This window comes from Apodemus sylvaticus, chromosome 12 (genome assembly GCF_947179515.1).
Source record: "Apodemus sylvaticus chromosome 12, mApoSyl1.1, whole genome shotgun sequence".
NCBI classification, from domain to species: domain Eukaryota; kingdom Metazoa; phylum Chordata; class Mammalia; order Rodentia; family Muridae; genus Apodemus; species Apodemus sylvaticus.
In genome coordinates, this window is record NC_067483.1 from 23,546,592 (window position 1) to 23,573,723 (window position 27,132).

At 38.2% G+C, this 27,132-nt stretch overlaps 1 pseudogene; it reads right to left on the bottom strand.

Moving 5' to 3' along the window:
* Positions 1-4,946: 4,946 nt before the first annotated feature.
* On the bottom strand, positions 4,947-10,768 carry LOC127697765 (pyruvate kinase PKM-like; annotated as a pseudogene).
* Positions 10,769-27,132: the final 16,364 nt, after the last annotated feature.

Below are 27,132 nucleotides of genomic sequence, written 5' to 3' on the forward strand. Positions count from 1 at the left end.
TTTTTTTTTTTTTTTTCATGCCTTTTGATTTCTTTCTTTTTTTTTTTATTATTCGATATAATTTATTTACATTTCAAATGATTTCCCCTTTTCTAGCCCCCCCACTCCCCGAAAGTCCCGCAAGCCCCCTTCTCTTCCCCTGTCCTCCCACCCACCCCTTCCCACTTCCCCGTTCTGGTTTTGCTGAATACTGTTTCACTGAGTCTTTCCAGAACCAGGGGCCACTCCTCCTTTCTTCTTGTACCTCATTTGATGTGTGGATTATGTTTTGGGTATTCCAGTTTTCTAGGTTAATATCCACTTATTAGTGAGTGCATACCATGATTCACCTTTTGAGTCTGGGTTACCTCACTTAGTATGATATTCTCTAGATCCATCCATTTGCCTAAGAATTTCATGAATTCATTGTTTCTAATGGCTGAATAGTACTCCATTGTATAGATATACCACATTTTTTGCATCCACTCTTCTGTTGAGGGATACCTGGGTTCTTTCCAGCATCTGGCAATTACAAATAGGGCTGCTATGAACATAGTAGAACATGTATCCTTATTACATGGTGGGGAGTCTTCTGGGTATATGCCCAGGAGTGGTATAGCAGGATCTTCTGGAAGTAAGGTGCCCAGTTTTCGGAGGAACCGCCAGACTGATTTCCAGAGTGGTTGTACCAATTTGCAACCCCACCAGCAGTGGAGGAGTGTTCCTCTTTCTCCACACCCTCTCCAACACCTGCTGTCTCCTGAATTTTTAATCTTAGCCATTCTGACTGGTGTAAGATGAAATCTTAGGGTTGTTTTGATTTGCATTTCCCTAATGACTAATGAAGTTGAGCATTTTTTAAGATGCTTCTCCGCCATCCGAAGTTCTTCAGGTGAGAATTCTTTGTTTAACTCTGTACCCCATTTTTTAATAGGGTTGTTTGGTTTTCTGGAGTCTAACTTCTTGAGTTCTTTATATATATTGGATATTAGCCCTCTATCTGATGTAGGATTGGTGAAGATCTTTTCCCAATTTGTTGGTTGCCGATCTGTCCTCTTGATGGTGTCCTTTGCCTTACAGAAACTTTGTAATTTTATGAGGTCCCATTTGTCAATTCTTACTCTTAGAGCATACGCTATTGGTGTTCTGTTCAGAAACTTTCTCCCTGTACCGATGTCCTCAAGGGTCTTCCCCAGTTTTTTTTCTATTAGCTTCAGAGTGTCTGGCTTTATGTGGAGGTCCTTGATCCATTTGGATTTGAGCTTAGTACAAGGAGACAAGGATGGATCAATTCGCATTCTTCTGCATGCTGACCTCCAGTTGAACCAGCACCATTTGTTGAAAAGGCTATCTTTTTTCCATTGGATGTTTTCAGCCTCTTTGTCGAGGATCAAGTGGCCATAGGTGTGTGGGTTCATTTCTGGATCTTCAATCCTGTTCCATTGATCCTCCTGTCTGTCACTGTACCAATACCATGCAGTTTTTAACACTATTGCTCTGTAGTATTGCTTGAGGTCAGGGATACTGATTCCCCCAGATTTCCTTTTGTTGCTGAGAATAGTTTTAGCTATCCTGGGTTTTTTGTTGTTCCAGATGAATTTGATAATTGCTCTTTCTAGCTCTGTGAAGAATTGAGTTGGGATTTTGATGGGTATTGCATTGAATCTGTATAGTGCTTTAGGCAAAATGGCCATTTTAACTATATTGATTCTGCCGATCCATGAGCATGGGAGGTTTTCCCATTTTTTGAGGTCTTCTTCCATTTCCTTCTTCAGAGTCTTGAAGTTCTTGTCATACAGATCTTTCACATGTTTGGTAAGAGTCACCCCAAGATACTTTATACTGTTTGTGGCTATTGTGAAGGGGGTCATTTCCCTAATTTCTTTCTCAGCCTGCTTATCCTTTGAGTATAGGAAGGCCACTGATGAAGCCACAATTACGCTGATACCAAAGCCACACAAAGATCCAACAAAGAAAGAGAACTTCAGACCAATTTCCCTTATGAACATCGATGCAAAAATACTCAATAAAATTCTTGCCAACCGAATCCAAGAACACATCAAAACGATCATCCACCATGATCAAGTAGGCTTTATCCCAGGAATGCAGGGTTGGTTCAATATACGGAAATCCATCAATACAATCCACTACATAAACAAACTCAAAGAACAAAACCACATGGTCATTTCATTGGATGCTGAAAAAGCATTTGACAAAATTCAGCATCCCTTCATGCTTAAAGTCTTGGAGAGAACAGGAATTCAAGGCCCATACCTAAACATAGTAAAAGCAATATACAGCAAACCGGTAGCCAGCATCAAACTAAATGGAGAGAAACTTGAAGCAATCCCACTGAAATCAGGGACCAGACAAGGCTGCCCCCTTTCTCCTTATCTTTTCAATATTGTACTTGAGGTACTAGCTCGGGCAATTCGACAACATAAGGAAGTCAAAGGGATACAAATTGGAAAGGAAGAAGTCAAACTATCATTATTTGCAGACGACATGATCGTCTACCTAAGTGACCCAAAGAACTCCACTAGAGAGCTCCTACAGCTGATAAACAACTTCAGCAAAGTGGCAGGTTATAAAGTCAACTCAAGCAAATCAGTGGCCTTCCTATACTCAAAGAGATCTATTTCAAATTTTCTGAGGAACTTCCAGATTGATTTTCAGAGTAGTTGTACCAGTTTGCAATCCCACGAGCAAAGGAAGGATGGTCCTCTTTCTCCATATCCAATTCAACATGAGGTGTCACCTGAGGTTTTGCTCTTGGCCATTGTGATTGGTGTAACATGGAATGTCAGAGTTGTTTTGATTTGGGTTTTAATACACATTAAATTGGATTCTTGGATTCTGTTTGCTAGAATTTTATTGAGTATTTTTGCATCCATATTCATAAGTGAAATTGGTCTGAAGTTCTCTTTCTTTGTTAGGTCTTCATGTGGTTTAAGTATCAGAGTAATTGTGGCTTTGTAGAAAGAATTAAGTAGTATTTTCTCTGTTTCTACTTTTTGTAATAGTTTGAAGAGTTTGGATATTAGCTCTTGTTTGACAATCTAGTAGAATTCCACATTAAAGCCTTTTAGCTTTAGCCCTGGTCTTTTTTTTTTTTTTTTTTTTTTTTAAGTTGGAAGGAATTTAGTGAATCCTTAGAATATATGGACCTGATTAGATAGTTTACCTGCTCTTGATTCAATTTTGGTATATGGTATCTGTTTACAAAATCATCAATTTCAATTTCCTTGATTTGGTCTTTTCAGTATGCCCTGGATTCCCTGGATGTTTTGAATTAGGGAAGTTTTTATGTTTTGCATTTTCTTTGACTGTTGTGTCAGTATTTTCTAAGGTATCTTCTACTCTTGAGTTTCTCTCTTCTATCTCTTGCATTCTGTTGTTGATGCCTTCTTCCGTAGCTTCTTATCCCTTTCCTAGGTTTTCCATTTCCTGGGTTGTCTCCATTGTGTTTTCTTTATTGTTTCTACTTCCATTTATAGGTCTTGGTCAACTTTGTTTAATTACTTCACCTGTTTGATTGTGTTTTCCTGTATTTCTAATAGTGACTTATTTATATCCTCCTTAAAGGATGCTATTATCTTCATGAGATAGCATTTTAGGTCAATATCATGGTTTTCAGGTGTGTTGAGGTATCCAGTGCTTGCTGTGGTAGAAGAACTGGGTTCTAATGTTGTCAAAGAATATTGGTTTCTGATGCTTATGGTATTGTGCTTACCTCTCCCTGTGTGGTTATCCTCAGTGTTAACTGGTCTGGGGTTCTCTGTCTATAGCCTGCCTCTAGTGTACCTGGATTGCTTCAGGTACCATGGGAGACCTGCAGCTCTGGGTGCAGCAGTTCTTCTGGGAGGCCTTCAGATTGTTGGGTCTTCAGTGGGGGATGAATGATGATGATCTGTTTCTCTGGCTACAGCTGATGTCCTGGTAGTCATCATACAGTTCTGTCTGTTGCCCTGGATACAGGAAAACTCCTGGGAGGCCTTCGTACTGTGGGGTCTTTAGAGGAGAAGACAAGCTGCTGATTTGACCAGGTGGAAGACACAGGCTGGAAAGGAGATGAAGTTCAAGTGGAGGGGAATGAGTCCTGATTCTACTGGACTCCTTGGAGTTCCCAGCTACTGGGGTTTGGGGAGGATTCCTTACCTCCTGTTTTGCTGTGTGCAGTAGATGTCCTGGGAATTCTTCAGAATGTAGGGTCTTCAGAGGGGCAGACAAGCTGTTGGTCTGCCATGGTGGAAGGTACAAACCAGAAAGGCAAGTTTAATTTTTCCTTTTGGTGCTTCAGTCTCTCTCTCTCTCTCTCTCTCTCTCTCTCTCTCTCTCTCTCTCTCTCTCTCTGTCTGTCTGTGTGTGTCTCTGTCCCTCTCTCTCTGTCTCTCTCTCTGTCTCTCTCTCTGTCTCTCTGTCTCTCTCTGTCTCTGTCTGTCTCTCTCTCTCTCTCTCTCTCTCTCTCTCTCTCTCTCTCTCTCTCTCATTCAGGTAGGCACTGCAGCATCAGGCCTGGAGACTACAGAATACAAGGCAGAGAATGGAGTGTCTGCAGTGATAGCAGTGGAATCACAAGGAGGAAGGGGAGGAAAAAGCTGTTGGGAAAGCAAGTCAGGACTAGAGCCTAACGATATCTAAATTGGAACCCTGAGCCCCACACCACCAGCCCCTACTCTTCCTATCTTCTGATTCTAGGCTAGGCCTGGAAATTCTCTAGACAACTTTCTATAGGTGCAAAGTACAGAGATGGTGAAGCCCTAATGTGATGAACTCAGAGGGTTTCTAATCCCACATTCCTCCTTCCCTCTGCATAGGTAGGGCCATGAAAAATAGCTAAGCTTTACTGCTTTCCCATGCAATTTTCCCTGGTGTCCCAGCCCACCAGTGCCACACTATGGCCCAAAGTGAGCACTATAAGCATTGCTGGCCTAATGGATAGGATAGGAAAGGAGAAGGGACAGGAGCTAAAAGAGGGGCTCCAGAGGGCCATCAAGGTACATAGTGTTAGTGAAGCCAGAGCCTGGGTGCCACCCAGTCAGCACAATGACCACATTCCCCTTCTTGAAGAAGGCTAGGACCTTGCCAACATTCATGGCTACGTTTACATGAAGGTCAACATTCTCAGTCCAGGTATCTTTTACTGCATCTTTGGTATGCATGGGCCTGGTGAGCAGTATGGGGATTGTGTGTCACAGCAATGATAGGAGCCGGAGGCTGGTACCTGACCACTTGGTGAGCACTTCTGCTAGACTTGGTGAACACCTTAATGGGCCTACTGCAACACTTGAAGGAGGCCTCCACAGCATCCATGTCTGTGAGGTCACTGGTAATAGGTGGCAGGAGGAAGAGTTCCTTTAATAACTGCAAGTGGTAGAGGGCAGCCTCTGTCTCTCAGGCAATCAGGTGCTGCATATGAACAGCCTCAAGAGTGTAGTCCCCCTCGGCTGTTTCTCTGGACAGCAAGATGTAGTCTGCTCCCTCTAGACTTGCATTGGCCACATCAATGCCTTCACCATGGGTGGGGCATGGCTTCCTTACCATCCTCTCCAGCATCTGTATGGCACAGATGATAGGCTTCCCAGCTCAGCTGTATCTTCCGAACATCATCTTCTGAACCAAGAAGACCTTATCTGCCCATGTCACCACGAGCCACCATGATATCATCACTGGCCTCCAAAATCTCATCAAATCTGTGGACAACCTCATGATTGTCGATTTTTCTGATAATCTTCATGTTCCTGCCCTTCTCTCTTCCTAACCTCACACATGTCAGCTGCTTTGCAGATGAAAGATGCAAACACCATGTCTACAGTCTGCTCCACCCCAAACTTCAGATTCTGGATGTACTTTTCTGGCACAGAAGGGAGGTCCACAGCAGCTGCAGGCAGGGTCATGCTCCTTTTGCTGACCAAGAAGCCACCACTCCCCACCTCTACTACCAGGTAGTCAGTACCTTTCTTCTTCACCTTCAGTGAGATGAGTCCCTTGTCCACGTAGATCTTGCTGCCCACCTCCACCACTTTACAGATGTTTTTATAGTTCATCCACAGGATGTTCTAATCACACTTTTCCATGTAGACATTGTCTAGGGTGATCTTCAGAGTGGCTCCATTCTTCAGCTGCACCTCTGTAGTATGGCTGCCTTTGATGAGTCCAATACAGATCTCAGGCCCCTATGTGTACAATGCCACGACGATGGAACAGTAGAGAATAGAATCAGATAAAAAGCTTTCTGGGGCTACATGGACATTCTTTTTATATTTTTTGTAAATTATATTTTTTTATTTACATTTCAAATGATTTCCCCTTTTCTGGTCCCCCACTCCCCAAAAGTCACATAAGCCCCCTTCCCTTCCCCTGTTCTCCCACCCACCCCTTTCCACTTCCCTGTTCTGGTTTTGCTGAATACTGCTACACTGAGTCTTTCCAGAACCAGGGGCCACTCCTCCCTTCTTCTTGTACCTCACTTGATGTGTGGATTATGTTTTGGGTATTCCAGTTTTCCAGGCTAATATCCACTTATTAGTGACTGCATACCATGACTGATCTTTTGAGACTGGGTTACCTCACTTAGTATGATGTTCTCCAGCTCCATCCATTTTCCTAAGAATTTCATGAATTGATTGTTTCTAATGGCTGAATAGTACTCCATTGTGTATATATACCACACTTTTTGCATCCATTCTTCTGTTGAGGGATACCTAGGTTCTTTCCAGCTACTGGCTATTATAAATAGGGCTGCTATGAACATAGTGGAGCATATATCCTTATTACATGCTGGGGAATCCTCTGGGTATATGCCCAGGAGTGGTATAGCAGGATCTTTCGAAAGTGACATGCCCAGTTTTCTGAGGAACCACCAGACTGATTTTCAAAGTGGTTGTGCCAATTTGCAACCCCACCAGCAGTGGACGAGTGTTCTTCTTTCTCCACATCCTTGCCAGCACCTGCTGTCTCCTGAGTTTTTAATCTTAGCCATTCTGACTGGTGTAAGGTGAAATCTCAGAGTTGTTTTGATTTGCATTTCCCTGATGACTAGTGAAGTTGAGCATTTTTTAAGATGTTTCTCCACCATCTGAAGTTCTTCAGGTGAGAATTCTTTGTTTAACTCTGTACCCCATTTTTAATAGGAATACTTGGTTTTCTGGGGTCTAACTTCTTGAGTTCTTTGTATATATTGAATATTAGCCCTCTGTCTGATGTAGGGTTGGTGAAGATCTTTCGCCAATTTGTTGGCTGCTGATTTGTCCTTTTGATGGTGTCCTTTGCTTTACAGAAACTTTGTATTTTATGAGGTTCCATTTGTCAATTCTTGATCTTAGAGCATAAGCTATTGGTGTTCTATTCAGGAACTTTCCCCCTGTACCGATGTCCTCAAGGGTCTTCCCCAGTTTCTTTTCTATTAGCTTTGGAGTTTCTGGCTTTATGTGGAGGTCCTTGATCCATTTGGAGTTGAGCTTAGTACAAGGAGACAAGGATGGATCAATTCACATTCTTCTGCATGCTGACCTACAGTTGAACCAGCACCATTTGTTGAAAAGGCTATCTTTTTTCCATTGGATGTTTTCAACCCCTTTGTCGAGGATCAAGTGGCCATAGGTGCTACACGGACATTCTTGATAATCTCTCCATGGTACTTATGGGTTCCATCAGAGAAATTCAGCCAAGCCACATTCAATCCAGACTTAGTCATCTCTTTCAGCATCTCCACAGTTCAGGAAGCAGGACCAATGGTACAAATGATGCCAGTGTTCTTGGCTATGATGGGCACGGAGTCAATGTCTAGGCAGCATGTCTGTTCCAGGAGGATGTCAGCCATGGTATCTTGAAGCTGCTGGGTCTGAGTGAAGGCAGTCTGTACTTCACTGTGTGGCTTCAACAGGGTTCCTGAGGTCCTTGGGTATACTTTGGATGCTGCTGCATTACCTAAAGTGGATATCTGTAGATTTAGGACATGTCACTGCTGTTCATGGCAAGTTGTTTGCTTGTTTTATAACCTTGTTTTAAAAGTATTGCCTTATAATTTAGGTAATTATAGAATTATGACTCCAGCATCTCTCTTAATAAAAGTATAGGAACTGAAATAAACAGATAAGATATTTGACCAATGGTTGAAAAGTTAAAATTGTACCTTTTGCATGTGATGATAAAGACAAGAATTCTTTAATTTGGTTAGACAAGTAGATTTATGCACCAATCTGTATACCAGACAGCATAAGACTTTTAGTACTGAGTGCAATGCAGACCCAGATGTAGCACATTTACACATCTGCATGAATTATATGGCCAACTCTGTTACTGAAGCTATGAATGACATGGAGAAATAGTGTTATGTGGAATTTATGCCAAGACTGAATAAGATATTCAGTGTTAAAAATAGCTATTACACTTTTTGTAGTTGGTTTTATTTTATATAAATCATGGCTTCTTAAGGAGAGTATTTTATACATTTTAAAAATAATACTCATAGATATTAAAAAATAGTAGATATTTAAAGAATCAAAGATTAGTTTAAATCACAGGGTACTTGTGACAATTTAGTTAAACAAAAATAATTTCTTCATACACAAATCACAAAACAATCCTATAGTATCAATTTTCAAAACACATTATAGTTTTTTTTAAACTCCATACAAATAGATTACCAAGTACCTCCACTTCCTAATGTTGTATGCAGGTAAAAGATAAAAGACACATGAATGTAGAAGAAAACTAAGATTCCAGGGCTGGAGAAATGACACTTTGGTTCAGTGTACTTGTTGCCTTTTCAGGGTACTAGGGTTTGGTTTACAGGGGCCATATGGTATCTAACAATTGTCTGAACTCCAGTTACAGAGTATCCAATGTTTTCTTCCAGCCTCCATGGACACTGTATATATGTGATGCAAGGCATACAACCAAGCAAATTACAGAACAAGAAAATAATATCTATCCTTCGTGCATTCATTTTTTCATTCCTTTTTGTTTTACACACACTCTCTACTTAGCTCTAACTGTCCTAGAACTGAACATACAGACCAGACTAGCCTCAGACTCACAGAGATCTCCCTACCTCTGCCTCCAATGTACGGGAAATAATGATGTGTATCACCACATCCAGCTATGTCTTTTTAAAAAAAAAAAAAAAGGAAAACTTAAGTTGCATTTTGTTTCAAAAAAGCATTTTGGAGGTTGAGAGGGAGGGATGTGATTATTTCTGTATCATCAGCATTTAGTGTTCTTAGGAGATTTCTGTAGGAATTTGATTTGATTTGGGGACTGAGGTGGCAGGAGTCCTGCACCATTTGTCAACATAATAGTTAGTGGAGATTCTCTGATATTTAATCATCTGCCCTCTGTTTCTATACATCCAAAGCAAAAATTTGAGTGTCCTGTTTCTGGCTTCAGTGACACACTCATTATAGTTTCCTTTATGTTGATTTCTTGGTTTTGGTTTGTTTGTTTGCTTGTTTGTTTGCTTGTTTTCCAGAGATATTTATGTGGATTTCTAACTCACAAAATAGGGTCTATCCATTGGTTAGTCTTTACAAATAATAATTTAAAATAATTTAAAATTTTGTCAAAAATATTATAATAGAAGTTTAACTGAACACTGTGCAGCCATAATTCCATTGGTCCCAGAACACAATTAAATGATTGCCAGAAATAAATTACTTGCTTAACTACCTAAATAGCAGATGCCATATAAAGTATGCTAAAATTTTCTCCTGGTGCAGTTTGCAGCTCATTATATTCTTATGTGAGAAAGGGGAATTATAATGGAAAGAAGTTTTAGTTACTGGAAGAGTTTCAATGATACTAGTTTAATGGAAAGGTAGGTTCCTTTTGAAAACTATTAAAATTTAAAAAGGAAATTCACTGCTAATAAGCTATAATAATAACCTTTTATATGTTTTATAACAGAAAGGGACTTTAGAAGAACAGGAGTGTCATTTTAGTGACATTTATTATGGATTTATGCCCATTTAGCATAAATTGCAAATGAATCAAGTGAATGTAAAAATTTTAATTGTAATATTGGCCATAGAGCTTTATGAGTCTTTCTTCATTGACAGTATCACAATCACCAATAAGAGGTTAAAGATTTTGTTAGTCACATTCATCAAATTTACAGAGTACCTCAGGGGAATGTCTGAAGGGGAAAGGATTCATTTTGTATTGTGATTCGGAGACACCAGGGCATGGTCAGGTGACTCCATGACAATGGTTTCGTGGTGATGCAGATTATAATGTTTGCAAATACATGTGGCAGAAGAGAATGTTCACATCCTGAAACCTGAAGAAAAATGGACAGAAAAATGAAATGCAGTCTCTAAAGGACAGTATTTATGAACTTATACTCTCCAGTCACCTTTTACCTTCAAATCATATATTCAGTTATTTAGCTATCTATGGAATCACAGATGCTATTAGAGCTCATGTTCCAATTATTCCTCAATAATACTAAGCTTTCAATACATGAAGCTTCATAAGGGATATTTTGTATCCCAGTTATAACAAGTACATGGTAAGAATTATGTCTATGTTTCACCTATGGAAACTGCCTTTAAAATATTTGGTAGACATCATAATTTATTTTTTAATGATCATTGTGAATAGATAGGTAAATAGATAGATAGATAGATAGATAGATAGATAGATAGATAGATTAGTCTGTAGAATGTTCTCATTGTCTGCCAATATAAATATAGTTATATAATATATAATTATATTATATATTAAATATATTTATATTACTTTATATATTTTTCAAAGTTTGTCTTTTCATTACCTTTGACAATCTCATACCTATATAAAATGCATTATGCTTACTTTGTTTCCTCCACCCTCTGTTATCTTTCATGTCCCTGTCAACACTGCATTTTCATTTTACATCCAACTCACTGCCCCATCTCCCTGTCACCTCCTCCTACAGTCCTCGCCTCATAACCCAATATATGCTTCCCCTTCTCCTCTGAGAGGTTAAAGACCCTTCCTGGGTATCACCCAACTCTGGCACATAAAATCTCTACAGGGCTAGGGCCATCCTCTCCCATTGAGGCCAGACAAGACAGCCCACATAAAATATCATATTTCACAGATAGGTAACACCTTTTGGGATAACCCCCCACTTTAGCTGTTTAGGAACTACATGAAGATTAAGCTGCATATGTGCTATGTATATTTAGGGGGTGAGGAGGCTAGTTCCTATCGCTGTCTGCTCTTTGGTCTGGGGTTTAGTCTCTGAGAACCACAACGGTCCAATTTAGTTGGCTCTGTTCATCTTTCAGTGATGTTCCTATCCCTTTCATGACTCTCAGTCTTTCCCTCAACTCTTCCATTAAGAGTCCACAAGCTCTCATCGACTCTTAGACTATAGGTCTCTAAATCTGTTTTAGTCAGCTGCTGCGTGGAACCTTTCAGGAGAGAGCCATTCTAGACCCCTATCTGCAAGCATAAAAAAGAATCTTTAGTAGTGTCAGGAACTGATGCTTGTTCATGGGATAGGTCTCCTGTTGGGTTGGTTATTGTTTGGCCATTCCCTCAGTCTCTGCTCCATCAACTGTCTCTGCACTTCTTGAAAGGGCTTAAAAGGGGGAGAGTATAGGGGGTTAGGTGAGTGTGGCTAGGCGGCGTGGGGGAAGGTGTCCAGGCGGGCCTTTGCCTGGGCACCTCTGCGCCTGAGGGACCACACACACATAAGCATAGTATAGAATAGAGTTTATTCAGAGTAGAGGATGGGAGTTAGTGGTAGACAGACAGAGAGAGAGAGAGAGAGAGAGAGAGAGAGAGAGAGAGAGAGAGAGAGAGAGAGAGAGATAGAGAGAGAGAGAGAATAGAGAGAGAGAGAGAGAGAGAGAATAGAGAGAGTGGAGGCCGGCCATGACCACGTGGAGGGGGGAAGCGCCCCAGGGGTAGAGAGGTGATAATGTGGGAGAGTGGAGAGCAAAAGAGAGAGAGGAGGAGCAAGTAGCCCCTCTTATAGTGGGCCAGATCTCTGGGGCGGGGCATACCTGGCTATTGCCAGGTAGGTGTGGGGTGGAGCTTAGACAGAACCCCAACACTTCTTGTAGACAGAATAAATTTTGGGACAAAGGTTTTGTGGGTAGATTGGTGTCTCTATGGCTCCACTGGGGTTCCTGTCTGGGTAGAGAAATTGGCCTCTTCGAGTTCCTTATCTCCAATGCTGTGAGTCACTGCTAAGGTCACTCCCATTGATTCATGCGTGCCTTTCTTATCCCAGCTCTCTGTCTTGTCCTGGAGATGCTTTCTACTTTAGCACTCCTTTCAGTTGCACATTTCTACTCATTCTCATGGCCGTCTAGCCATCTTTCCTGTCCATCCCCACACTTGACTCTGCTCTCCCCTCTCCCATTATTCTCTCAACCAATTCCCTCCTTCCATCTGCCTCACTCAACTATTTGATTTCCACATCTGAGATTCAAGCATTTCTTCTTTGCATTTTTTTTTGGGGGGGGTCTATGGAGTGTAGTATGGGTATCCTGTCTTCTATTGTTAATATCTTCCTTTGGGTTTGGATTACCACCGTCAGGATGATATTCTCAAGTTCCATCCATTTGCCTACAAAATTCATGATGTATTTGGTTTTAATAGGTGAATAGTATTCCACTGTGTAGATGTATCACATTTTATATATCCATTCTTCATTTGAGGGACATCTATGTTGTTTCCAGTATCTTGCTAGTACAAATAAAACTGCTATGAACATAGTTGAGCAAGTTTCTTTGTGGAGTGGTAGGACATCTTTTGCCTATATATGCCCAGAAGTTGTATAGTTGAATCTTGAATTAGAACTCTTCCCAGTTTTCACAGATACTGCCAAATTAAATTTCCAAAGTAGTTGTACAAGTTTATATTCTCACTACTAATAGAGGAATGTTCCCCTTGTTTCACATCCTTACTAGCATGTGCTATCACTTGGTTTTGTTTTGTTTTTATCTCAGAATTGTTTTGATTTGCATCTCCCTGGTGATTAAGAACTTTGAACATTTCTTTAACTGCTTCTCAGCCATTCATGATTCCTTCTTGAGAATTCTCTGTTTAGCTCTGTAATTCATTTTTTAATTGTGTTATTTAGGTACTTGAGTTCTTCATAAATTTTGGATATTAGCCCTCTGACAGATGTAGGGTTGTTGGAGATTCTGTCCTAGTCCATAAGCTTCTGTTTTGTCCTAATGAGAGTATCTTCCTTTGCCTTATACAAGCTTTTCAGTTTCATGAGGTCTCAGTTATCAATTGTTGATTTTAGAATCTGAGCCATTGGTGTTCTGTTCAAGAAGTTGTCTCCTGTTCCAATGTGATCAAGGCTATTCCCTACTTTCTGTTCTATTAGATTGAATGTATCTGAATTTATGTTGTTGTCTTTGATCAACTTGGATCCAGCTTTATGTAGCATTATAGGATATTTGCATTCTTCAACATGCAGACATCCAGTTAGATTAGCACCATTTGTTGAAGATGCTTTCTTTTTTCCATTGTATGGGTTTGCTTTCTTTGTTAAAACTCAGGAGTTCATAAGTATGTGAGTTTATTTCAGGGTCATCAATTCAATTCCATTGTTCAACGTTTTTGTTTCTATACTAATACCATTCAGTTATCATTATTATTATTATGTAGTATAGTTTGAGGTCAGAGACAGTGATAAAACTCCAGAACTTTGTTTACTGTTCAGCATAGCTTCTGCAATCTTGGGTTGAAATTTCCTTTGTCAATTTCTATAAAGAATTATGTTGGAATTTTGATGGGGATTGAATTGAACCTGTACATTGCTTTGGGTAAGATGGTCGTTTTGACAGTTAATCCTACCAATCTTACAAAGAGCATGAATGATCTTCCATCTTTACGATTTCTTTCTTTAACAACTTGAAATTCTTGTCATATAGGTCTTTTACTTGCTTGTTAGAATTCCACTAAGACATTTTATATAATTTGTGGCTATTATAAAGGTGTTGTTGCCTAATTTCTATCTCTGACTATCATTTGTATAAAGTAGTCCTACTGATCCTTTTGAGTTAATTTCATATTGAGGTACTTTGCTGAAGGTATTTGTTAGCAATAGGGGTTCTCTGGTAGAATTTTGGGGGTTGCTGCTGTGTACTGTCATATCATCCACAAATAGCAATACTTTGGCTTCTGTCTTTCCAATTTGAATCGCTTTGATCTCCTTTAGTTGTGTTTTTGCTTTGACTAGAACTTTAAGTACTATATTGAATAGATAGGAAAAGAGTGGTCAGCTTTGTTTTGTCCCTGGTTTTAGTAGAATCAGTTAAATTTTCTCTCTGTTTAGTTTGATGTTGGCTATTGGCTTGCTGTATATTGCTTTAATCATGTTTAGGTATGTGCCTTTTGTCTCTTATTTCTCTAAGGTTTTTTTTTTTCTATATTTTTTGTTTACATTCCAAATGATTTCCCCTTTCCTGGTTCCACCCTCCCCATAAGCCCTTTTCCCTCTACCCTTTCCCCAATCAACCCCCTCCCACTTCTCTGTCCTGGTACTCCCCTACATTGCTGCATCAAGCCACCCCAGGAACAAGGCCATCTCCTTCCTTCTTCTTGGGAATCATTTGATATGTTAATTGTGTCTTGGGTATTCAGAACTTCTGGGCTAATATCCACATACCAGTGATTGGATTCCATGTGTGTTCTTTTGTGATTGGGTTACCTCATTTAAGAGGATATTTCCAGTTCCAACCATTTGTCTAAGAATTTCATGAATTCATTGTTTTTAATTGCTGAGTAGTATTCCAATGTGTAAATATACCACATTTTCTGTATCCATTCCTCCACTGAGGGACATCTGGGTTCTTTCCAGCTTCTGGCTATTATAAATAAGGCTGCTATGAACATAGTGGAGCATGTATCCTTATTGCACGCTGGGAATCCTCTGGGTATATGCCCAGGAGTGGTATATAACAGGGTCCCCCAGAAGTGTCATGCCCAGTTTTCTGAGGAGCCACCAGACTGATTTCCAGAGTGTTTATATCAGCTTTCAATCCCACCAGCAGTGGAGTAATGTTCCTCTTTCTCTGCATCCTCACCAACACCTGCTGTCTCCTGAGTTTTCAATCATAGCCATTCTGACTAGTGTGAGGTGAAATTTCAGGGTTGTTTTGATTTGCATTTCCCTAATGACTAATGATGTTGAACATTTCTTAAGGTGCTTCTCAGCCATTCAAAATTCTTCAGGTGAAAATTCTTTGTTTAGCTCTGTACCCCATTTTTAACAGGGTTATTCTGCTCTCTGGAGTCTAACTTCTTGAGTTCTTTGTATATATTGGTTATTAGCCCTCTGTCAGATGTAGGGTTCACGAAGATCTTTTCCAAATTTGTTGGTTGTCCATTTTGTCCTTTGCCTTACAGAAACTGTAATTTTATGAGATTCCATTTGTCAATTCCTAAACTTAGAGCATAAACTATTGGTGTTCTGTTCAGAAAATTTTCCCCTGTGGCCATGAGCTCAATGCTCTTCCCCAGTTTCTTTTCTATTAGTTTCAGTGTGTCTGGTTTTATGTGGAGGTCCTTCCTATACTCAAAGGATAAGCAGGCTGAGAAAGAAATTAGGGAAATGACACCATTCACAATAGCCACAAACAATATAAAGTATCTCGGTGTGACTCTAACCAAATAAGTGAAAGATCTGTATGACAAGAACTTCACGTCTCTGAAGAAGGAAATCAAAGAAGACCTCGGAAAATGGAAAAATCCTCCATGCTCGTGGATTGGCAGGATTAATATAGTAAAAATGTCCATCTTGTCAAAAGCAATATACAGATTCAATGCAATTCCAATCAAAATCCCAACTCAGCTCTTCATAGAGATAGAAAGAGCAATTTACAAATTCACCTGAAATAACAAATAACCCAGGATAGCTAAAACTATTCTCAACAGTAAAAGAACTTCTGGGGGAATCAGTATACCGGACCTCAAGCAGTACTACAGAGAAATAGTGTTAAAAACTACATGGTATTGGTACAGTGACAGACAGGTAGATCAATGGAATAGAATTGAAGACCCAGAAATGAACCCACACAACCAAAACTATCCAGTAGAAAAAGATAGCCTTTTCAACAAATGGTGCTGGTTCAACTGGAGGTCAGAATGCAGAAGAATGCAAATTGATCCATTCTTATCTCCTTATACTAAGGTTTTAACATAAAAAGTTTGATTGTGTCAAAGACTTTTTCAGCATCTAATGAGATGATCATGTGATGTTTATTTGTTTGTTTCAGTTTGTTTATATAATGGAGCCTTCCCCTGCAGAGGTGTTTCTTTCTTCTTGGTTCTTCTGGAGCCAGCAGAGGGGGGGAAGAGCATTGGAAGGGTAAGTCTTTGTCTTATGGAAATTTAGGGTTGCTTTATAATAAAAGATTTACTTATCTAAGTCTAAGTTACTATGCTAATGTAGTTGACCTGCCTTCTGTGTTCCTCTGAAGCCAGAGACTGCAGTCTCAGGCATTTAACACCTCATCTTAAAACATCAGGAGATTAAGTGAAGAATTAGTTGCTAGAGCCTTTTCCCTATTGTCTACATGCCTCTTGCTTGTCAGTCTAGGAGGAAGTTAGGAGCAATAAACTTCTACTGAACCAGGAGAGGAGAATAACACTTGCAGAAAGAAAAACTTTTACATAAGTGAATATGTGTACTCACATAAATTCATACATACAGCTTCAAACATACATATTTTCATGGAGTCAGTTGGGCCCAGCTTGCATGCATTCTCACAATTTCATACTTACACACACACATGCATACATTCTCACAATTACATACTCACACACACATCCATACTTACATATGCATAAGGAGCAAAAGACCAAGCACAGGTACAGAAAGAACTCACTCATTATGGATGAAAAATGGAGTCCAATATTTATTGCATCGAGGAAGAAAAAGCTTCCACACTTTTATTGCTAAATGAATTAAATCCATGTTTGTAAGAAAAAAAGGCTTTGTTTCTCTTAATAAGACTAAGCCTGTACTGTGCTTACCATGGGACCTGTCCTGTCCCATGGTAAGGAAAAGCCTGCCTGCTCCTTATGCTCTCTGCAACATCCCCTCTTTTCCCCTGCATCCTGCACATTGTACTCTTAGTTATTTTATGTTACCTATAGTTTCTAAGTTATTCCACTCTGCATTCTCCTTTTAATCTTGTTTTCTTCTGACTAAAATCTTCGTTCAGTTTTTCAATCAGCTCTGTTCCTCTCACTAAATTCTTCTGGTCCCTCTTCTCTTTGTCCTCAGCCCTTAAACATCTTTCAGAATACATGATCACATGTTACAAAGTTCATCACAAGTTCACACAAAACACTGAGTCATAAATTGAAACAGAAGTTTACAACAGAGAATGTTTACATGCATATCCATTAGGAGTAGTTATCTAGCTATCATTTGTCTTCTCTATAGGTTCATAGAAAGTTTAAAACCATAACTAAGTTACAAGTGAAGTTTTGTATAGATAAACCCAGTCAATATTTTATCTTCTGTCCTAACACCTATAATAAATCCTAGTTCCATTTTTATGACAAGGGGTTGTAAAACAACCTCTTGGAATGTGCTCTGAGTAGGAGAAAGTCTGGTTGCTATCTAAGAGCAAATAACTTGTGACACTTAGGAGACTGGCAGAATTCTCATTGCAGTTTTGACTATCAGAAAAGGCCCTAGTAGCAGTCCCATCATAAAAGAACTTAATAGTCAGATATAATTTTAAGACTTCTAATAGGATCATCATTAAAATTTAAGTTACCTATTTGTCTACATAACATCACTATAAGACAGTACATCTTAGTGGATCTGCAGAGATCTGCTCCAAAGAGGTGTGCTATTACTTATTGATAATTATATATGTTTAATAATAACAGAAAAAGCAAATTAATACCAGGAATCTTTCCTAAAATTAGTCCCACCCAGCCCTGCTGAATGTGGGCTCACATGTGCAGATTATATAATAATCTGAAGCAGGCATTTCAGGATGATCAACTGTTAGTATATTAGCTTGTCCCATTATGGCTATTGATGGGTTACATGGTGAGTAGATTGTAATATATGGACCCATCCATGCATCTCTATGATGACGTCTACTTTCTTATAAGAATGATATTTTTAATTTGTTCCTGGATTCAGTTTCTAAGTATTTTATTGGGTATTTCTACATCAACATTCATAAAAGACACTGGTCTGAGGTTCTCTTTCTTTGCTGAGTCTTTGTGTGGTTTAGGTTCAGAGTAACTGTGGCTTCATACAATGAGTTTGGCAGTGTTTGTGTGTGTTGTGTGTGTGTGTGTGTGTTTCTATTTGTGGAATAGTTTGATGAGTATTTGTATTAGGTCTTCTTTGAAAGTCTAGTAAAATTCTGCACTAAAGCCATGTAGCCTTTTATTTTTGTTAGGAGATTTTGATGACTACTTCAATTTCCTTAGAGGTTACAGGGATTTTTAAACACTTTATCTTTGTTGAACTTTGGAAAGAGGTACCTACCTAGAAAATCATACATTTCATTTTGATTTTCCAGTTTTGTGGAGTACAAGATTTTGAAGTCAGACTTAATGACTCTTTGAACTTCTTTAGTGTATTTTGTTATGCCTCCCTTTTCATTTCTGATTTTGTTTATTTGGATACTATCTATATGTCTTTTGGTTAGTGTGTCTAAAAGTTTGTCTGTCTTGTTGATTTTCTCAAAGAATCAGCTCTTGGCTTCCTTGATTCTTTGTATTGTTTTCTTTGTTTCTAACTAATTGGCTTCAGCTGTAATTTTCATTATTTGCTGCCTTCTACTCCTCTTCGGTGTGCTTTCTTCTTTTTTTTTAGAGGTTTCATGTGTACTTTTAAATTGCTGGTATGAGAAGTTTCTAATTTCTTTATGGAGGCATTTATGAACTTCATTTTAGTACTGTTTTCATTGTGTCTCAGAAATTCTGGGTATGTTATGCCTTTATTTTCATTGACTTCTAGAAAGTTTTAAATTTGTTTCCTTGTGTCTTGCCAGTCCCAGAGATCACTAAGTACACAGTTGTCCAATTTTTATGAGTGTGTAGCCTTTCTAGTGTTTCTGTTTAAAGCTATAGTGGCCTGATAAGATACAACACATTGTTTTCATTTTCTTTTTTGTGTTGAGGCTTGCTTTTGTGATTGACTGTATGATTAATTTTGGAGAAAGATCCTTGAAGTGCTAAGAATAAGGAATATTCTCTTGTGTTTGGATGAAATGTTCTATAGATGTCTGTTCTGTCCATTTATTCATAATGTCTGTTAGTTTCATTATATCTCTGTTTAGTTGTTGTCTAGATGACATGTCAGTTAGGGAGAGTGGAGTTTTAAACCCTCCCTTTATTACTGTGTGGGCTTCAATGTGTGATTTATGCTTTACCCTTGTGGTTTTGTTTTGTTTTGCTTTTTTGTTTTTGTTTTGTTTTGTTTTTTCTCTTTTTTCTTTTTATTTATTTTTTTTAAACTCCAGATTTTATTCCACTCTCAGTCCACCCTCCGACTGTTCCCATCCCATACAACCACCCTACCCCCCCCCCATCTCCAAGAGAATGTCTCCTCCCACACCCACCCCACCAGACCTCTAAACTCACTGGGGCTTCCAGTCTCTTGAGTGTTAGGTGCATCTTCTCTGACTAAACAGAGACCTGGCAGTCCTCTTTTGTATATGTGTTGGGGACCTCATATCAGCTTGTGTATGCTGCCTGGTTGGTGTTTCAATATCTGAAAGAGATTGGGGATCCAGGTTAATTGAGACTATTGGTCCTTCTATAGGGTCATTCTCCTCCTCAGCTTCTTCCAGCTAATTCAATCACAGGGGTCAGCAGCTTCTGTCAATTTATTGGGTGCAATTATCTGCATCTGACTCTTCCAGCTGTGTGTTGGGTCTTTCAGAGGGCAGTCATGATAGGCCCCTTTCTGTGAGTGCTGAATAGCCTCCATAATAGTGTTTTGGGCCCTCCTCTTGACCTGGATCCCACTTTGGGCCTGTTACTGGATTTTCTTTTCTTTAAGCTCCTCACCATTTCCATCCCTGCAGTTCTTTCAGACAGGAACAATTATGGGTCAGAGTTTTGACTGTGGGATGGCAACCCCATCCCTCACTTGATGCCCTATCTTTCTGCTGGAGGTGGACTTGATATGTTCCCTCTTCCCAGTATGTGGAATTTCATCTAAGGTCCCTCCCTTTGAGTCCTGAGAGTCGCTCACTTCCCAGGTCTCTGATACTTTCTGAAGGGTCCCATCAACCGCCTACTTCCCAAGATTGCATGTTTCCATTCTTTCTGCTGGCCCTCAGGGATTTCACTCCTTTTCCCCACCCCAATACTGGATCATGTTCCCCTCTCTGCACCCCACCTATCCTCTTTCCCTCCCAGGTCCCTCCATTCTCACTTGTGGTTGCTTTCTTTTCTCTCCCAAGTGGGACTTAGCCATCCTCACTTGGGCCCTTCAGTTTGTTGACCTTTTTGAGTTCTGTGGCTGTATCTTGGGTATTCTGCACTTTTTTTTCCTAATATCCACTTATTAGTGAGTACATACCGTAAGTGTACTTGGGTCTTGGGTCTGAGTTACCTCACTCAGGATGATATTTTCTAGTTCCATCCATTTGCCCGCAAAACTCAGGATATTCTCATTCTTTTTTTTTTTTTAATTTTTTTTATTCGATATAATTTATTTACATTTCAAATGATTTCCCCTTTTCTAGTCCCCCACTCCCCGAGAGTCCCGTAAGCCCCCTTCTCTTCCCCTGTCCTCCCACCCACCCCTTCCCACTTCCCCGTTCTGGTTTTGCCGAATACTGCTTCACTGAGTCTTTCCAGAACCAGGGGCCACTCCTCCTTTCTTCTTGTACCTCATTTGATGTGTGGATTATGTTTTGGGTATTCCAGTTTTCAAGGTTAATATCCACTTATTAGTGAGTGCGTACCATGATTCACCTTTTGAGTCTGGGTTACCTCACTTAGTATGATGTTCTCTAGCTCCATCCATTTGCCTAAGAATTTCATGAATTCATTGTTTCTAATGGCTGAATAGTACTCCATTGTGTAGATATACCACATTTTTTGCATCCACTCTTCTGTTGAGGGATACCTGGGTTCTTTCCAGCATCTGGCAATTATAAATAGGGCTGCTATGAACATAGTAGAGCATGTATCCCTATTACATGGTGGGGAATCCTCTGGGTATATGCCCAGGAGTGGTATAGCAGGATCTTCTGGAAGTGAGGTGCCCAGTTTTCGGAGGAACCGCCAGACTGATTTCCAGAGTGGTTGTACCAATTTGCAACCCCACCAGCAGTGGAGGAGTGTTCCTCTTTCTCCACACCCTCTCCAACACCTGCTGTCTCCTGAATTTTTAATCTTAGCATTCTTAATACCTGAGTAGTATTCCATTGAGTATTTAAACAACATCTTCAGTAGCCATTCTTCTGATTTAAGCTTTAGTCATTTTTTTTGTTTTGTTTTGTTTTGTTTTGTTTTAAACAAATGTGGGTGCCCTTATATTTGGGGCATAGATGTTCATAATTGAGATATCACCCTGGTAGGTTTTTTTTCCCCCTTTCATGAGTATGAAGTGTCATTCACTGTCTCTTTTGATTAATTTTGTTTGAAAGTTTATTTTATTAAATATTAGAATTGCTGCTTCTTGGGTCCATTTGCTTAAAAAACTTTTTTTCCAGCAATTTACTCTGAGGTAATGTGTTTATTGCTAAGTTGTGTTTCTTGCATGCAACAGAATGATGGATTTTGTTTTTATGTTCATTCTGTTAGCTGCATTGAGTTCATTGATGTTAAAAGATATTAATGACCAGTTGTTAATTCCTATATTTTGGTGTTCTTAGTGTGTGTATGTATGTGTGTGTGTATGTACTGCCCTTGTTTTCCTTGCTATAAAAGTACTTATTTCCTGTGTTTTCCTTTTTTTTCAGACTCATGCACATATTTAATATACTTATAACAACCCCCCAAACATCTTCATTATCATCCTTTTTTATATTTTTATTAGATATTTTATTTATATTTCAAATGTATTCCCTTTCTTTGTTTCCCCTTTAAAACTCCCATCCCATGTCCGCTGCTCCTGCTAAACAACCCACCTATTCCTACTTCCATGACCTGGCATTCCCCTACCCTGAGGCAATGAGCCTTCAAGGGTCCAAGGATCTCTCCTCTCATTGATGTCTGACCAGGTCATCCTCTGCTACCCATGTGACTAGAGCCATGGGTCCCTCCCTGTGTACTCTTTGGTTAGTAGCTAAGTCCCTGGGAGCTCTGGGGCTATGGTTAGTTCATATTGTTGTTCCTCCTATGGGGCTGCAAACCCATTCAGCTCCTTGGGTCCTTTCTCTAGTTCCTCCTTAAGAACCCTGTGCTCAGTTCAATGGTTGGCTGAGAGTGTCCCCATCTCCATTTGTGGTTGCTGTTGTTATTGTTGTTGTTCTGGATGTTTCTTAGGGGAGGTAGCATTAACTTGAAAGTGGTAAGTAATTATTCTTTTAAAAGTATCCATCAGCTCAGCATTTATGAAATATATGTATATATGTGTATATATATGTATATATATATATATATTTCGTATATAGGGGTTAAATATATAGGGGTTAGAAAAATAGATCAGCAGATATAATCATGAATTTTTCTTCCAGAGAATTTAGGATTGAGTTACCCAAATGGTAACTAATGACCATCCCAAACTACAGTTCTCGAGAATACGATCACATCTCTGAGCACTACAAATACACACACACACACACACACACACACACACACACCATTGTGTAACAATATATACAGAGCCAAAATACCCATACACATTAGATAAATTAGCTAATTAAAAATGAATAACAGTGACATGATTCCTGAATAAATACATGTAGCTAGTTCATAGTTAAAATGATGGAATATCAGAACATTAAGGCTACATAGCTATTTGAGGTATTTTTTTAAACTATGAGATTCAATGGTATTTCATAATTATATCTTTTTCTTTTCCAGAGTGTTAGTGGTGATAAGAAAAATAAAAGTTTTAAGTAAATAGAAGATCCTTGCATAATTCATGAACAGTGGACTCAGTAAAGTATATTTCTTGTTACTTGGGAGATTAGCTATAATGACCCTATGGAACTAGAAAACTGTGTTGTAAACATTGGAAAAGTTGCTGCTTTCTATACAAAAATAGTTCAGAAAATAAGGCGCTGTAAGAGAGTGTTTCCCATTACAGAAAAATAAAATTGTGTAAAATCTGAAGGAGTACATACAAATGCAGGTTAAGGCAAGGCTTTATTTCACTCTCAACTTTATATTCTCCTGAATTTTGTTAATGATAAAAAGATAAGGCACAAGAAGCTTCTTTTACAGTGTTTACTCACTATCACATAACATACAAACATTTTTCATTAGCTCTTTCAAAAAGGCAGTCCTGACAGTGCCTTTGATGTGGTTTAATTTTTTGTTTTTTTGTTTTTGTTGCTGTTGTTATTGGTTATTCATTTATTTTTTTATTTAGCTTTTGGGTTTTGGTTTGTTTCTTATCCATTTTGCAGTTAAAAAATGAATAGAGTTTCATTTTTAAATGATCATAATATAAATTTTTGTAAGCTAGAATGTCTCTGTTAATACAGTAATTTAATTAAACACAGACAAGAGTGAGAACAAAAATAAAACATTTTTTTACAGAGCATTTGTTTACAGAGTATAGTGAAAAGCCTACCTTTTGAAACAAAATGCTTGATTTCTGAGATGACCAACTCTGATTAAAATAACATGGGATATCCAGAAGAAGATTCCAAACAGCTCAAGGATAAGTTAGAATATGATCTGTAACCCTCATTGCTCTCTTAATTAGCCAGTGGCTGTCTATTAGGAGCTATGGAAATGATCACTCATTACCATGTAATGTATATAACCCAAAGTAAAGGAATGTTTTTTGGCATGTGTGTGTGTGTGTGTGTGTGTGTGTGTGTATGTGTGTGTGTGTGCACACAGCCAATAGCTGTTGTTGTTCATATGCTCATATGGTTATAATTCAGAATTATCTAAAGAAAGAGAATAGGTTGAATGATGATAGACATATAGAGTGACTTATAGAATGTAGTCCAAGTAGTCTAACAATGGATCTCTCCTGATGGAAAAGCAAATAATCAGTTAATAGTTCTAGCAATGAGACTGGATATCTCAGCTATTCCAATATGTTTCTGGCATCTAGAAGAAATTTTAGAAAACTACTGGTCTTCAGTCTACCTAGGAATTCAGAAGTTGATTTCAATCAGTGAAGGAATGCTTCAACAACAGAATAAATGCACTTGTCCCAAGATTGAGGGCAAATATGCAAAAAGCAAAAGATTACTGCTCCTGTTATATCCTTTGTATGGGCTGCCAGTAGAAGCTGTAGCCCAAATGAAATAACCAATCAAGAAAATTTATTACGGATATACCTAGATGCTTGGGTTTTAGTTGATTCCAGAAGCAGTCAGGTGCCAGGCAAGATCAGCATTACAGATATAGTCTTCCTGAGATACACAATCCAGTCATTTCCAGTGTGCATATTTATAAACTTCCTTGTCATTTATACACATATACTATAGATTTTTTTATCGTCCTGATAGATGTGTGCTTATTTACCAAACTTTTTCATGAACAAACTGTTTCTTTAGGTTCTATATCTTTGGAATCACTGATGTTGATGCTAATTAAAGGTTATTATAGTATTTATTACTTCAAATATATTTAATTTCTGGGATTATTTACTTATAATTCTTGCTGTTAATTTACTATATAACAAAGTCAACATTTGACCATATAGTGACTTATTTATTCATGGAAAAAATAGGATTCAAAAGAATGCTAAGTATGATGAGCCAACCTAATACAAACTCTCCTCCTTAAGATAATTTCCATGAAGAAAATTGAAAAGACTCAATTTAGTATGTGGAAAACAGAAACCTCTAAATCCAAATAATTATGTAAATACAGAATATATGACAATGAGAGTTTAGATTTAACTAATTAAGAGACATATACAAGTAAGTGGCAATATATGGAAAAATAACAAAGAAGTTGTGATTTTCCTAACCATATGCATTCACTAAGAATAATAACAATAAATTCGAAACTGTCATCCTTCTTGAACTTTAGATACTTAAAATACAGATATTTTGGCTGTATTAATTGAAGAACATAATTCCTCCCAGGCAAATAGGCTAAATTTTGATTATAAGTGAGGGGACCAAGAGAGCATTTGATGTGTGTCCTAAGTCAATTCTACATGAGTAAAAATAAACTATGTACATGACTATTTGGATTGTTACAAATTTTCTTCCACTTATTCTCTGTATAATTTATTATTCCATTCCAACTGGGAGTTGGCACTGTGACAATTTTTTGAATTTCTAGAACAATCTTAGTTTGATAATGTGTAAATAAATTTAAGGCAGCTCTAAAAGTTTATCTGGGAGTCCTATTATAAGAGATAATCACATAGCCCAATATAAATTTCTCTTATTCAAGTGATTCTGGGAATAAAAAAAAAAGAAGCAAAATTTCTTTTAATTCTTTACAACACACAACACCTAAGATTACTTTTGACTATTTTTTTCTATTTTCAGTTACAAGATGCTTTACATTAAAACAAAATCATAATTGTTACCTTTCTACATTCTTAGGTTGCCTAATAATTTTAAAGTATTTAATTCTCTTAATATTGATATTATATAAATATGAAACTACTTGTGGTTAGGATAGTACCACTTATTTTGCTGTTACCTACTTCTTATTGATGTTATTATATAAGAATTAAATAAAATAGATATTTTAGCCACATTTTCTCAAAGCCATTTTGATGGTAAAAAAATGTACCCCTATTCTTATCTGTTTCTTTTTATTGTTTCTTATACATTTTATTATTATGATGATGGTGGGTTTGTCTCTCTCTCTCTCTCTCTCTCTCTCTCTCTCTCTCTCTGTGTGTGTGTGTGTGTGTGTGTGTGTGTGTATGCTCACAAAATAACTTCCAGAAATCAGTTCTCTCACCATTTCATCATTTGGCTTCCAGATGTCAAAGTCAGGACATCATGGGTGATGGGGAGAGTCTCCTCTTGCTAAGCCATTTCCATAGTCCTGCTATTCCTTCTCTAAGAATTGAGGTAATTGGATTTCATGTCTCTTTAATTGATAAGTTGTTTGACAAGGGTCAAAATCTATTCCATTTTTAGATTCTGGATGGTTTTATCCAATTCTTTCATCTGTTTGCTTTTATTTTTCCTATATTTCATTAGCAGATTTATGTGTTTCTCCTAAAATGGTTTCTACCTATTTACTTTTGATCTCCTGTAAGGGAGCTATTTATGTCCTTCTTAAAGTCTTCTATCATCACCATGAGATATGATTTCAAATCAAAATCTTGCTTTTCCACTGTGTTGGAGTATCCAGGGCTTCCTGTGATGGAAAAACTAGGTTCTGATGATGTCAAGTAGCCTAGGTTCTGTTGCTTATGTTCTTGCACTTGCCTCTTGCCATCTGGTTATCTCTGGTGTTAGCTGGACGTTCTGTCTCTGACTGCAACTTGTCAGTCCTGTGAACCTGTGCCTTTAGGTATGTCAGCACTACTGGGAGACCAGAAAAGAATTTAAAAGAGAAATAAAGGTATATGGGAGTCCTTGGAGGGAAATTATAAATTATTAATAAAAGATGATTATAGAGTTCATCACAAAATTATTATGCCTATGATCATCTTTTATTTAAGGTAGCAAACTAACTGAAGCTGAGTTTTCCTAAAAATATAGTTTTTATATATATACATATACACACATAATTTTCTATGTCTCTCTCTCTCTCTCTCTCTCTCTCTCTCTCTCTTATATATATATATATATATATATATATATATATATATATATATATGAATCATATAATTTCCCTCCAAGGACTCCCATATACCTTTATTTCTCTTTTAAATTCTTTTCATTTTCATTAATTTTTGTTACATTCATGTTTCTACAAACACAGATGATCATAAATATTACCTACATAGCCAGTATAATGTTACTTGTATGTGTATTTTCATAGCTGACCATTTGGCATTAGATAACCAATTGGTGTGCTCTTCCCTGGGTAATACTATTTCTCAAGCTTACATCATTTCTGGATTTCTGTAGTTCTTTGTACATTGTT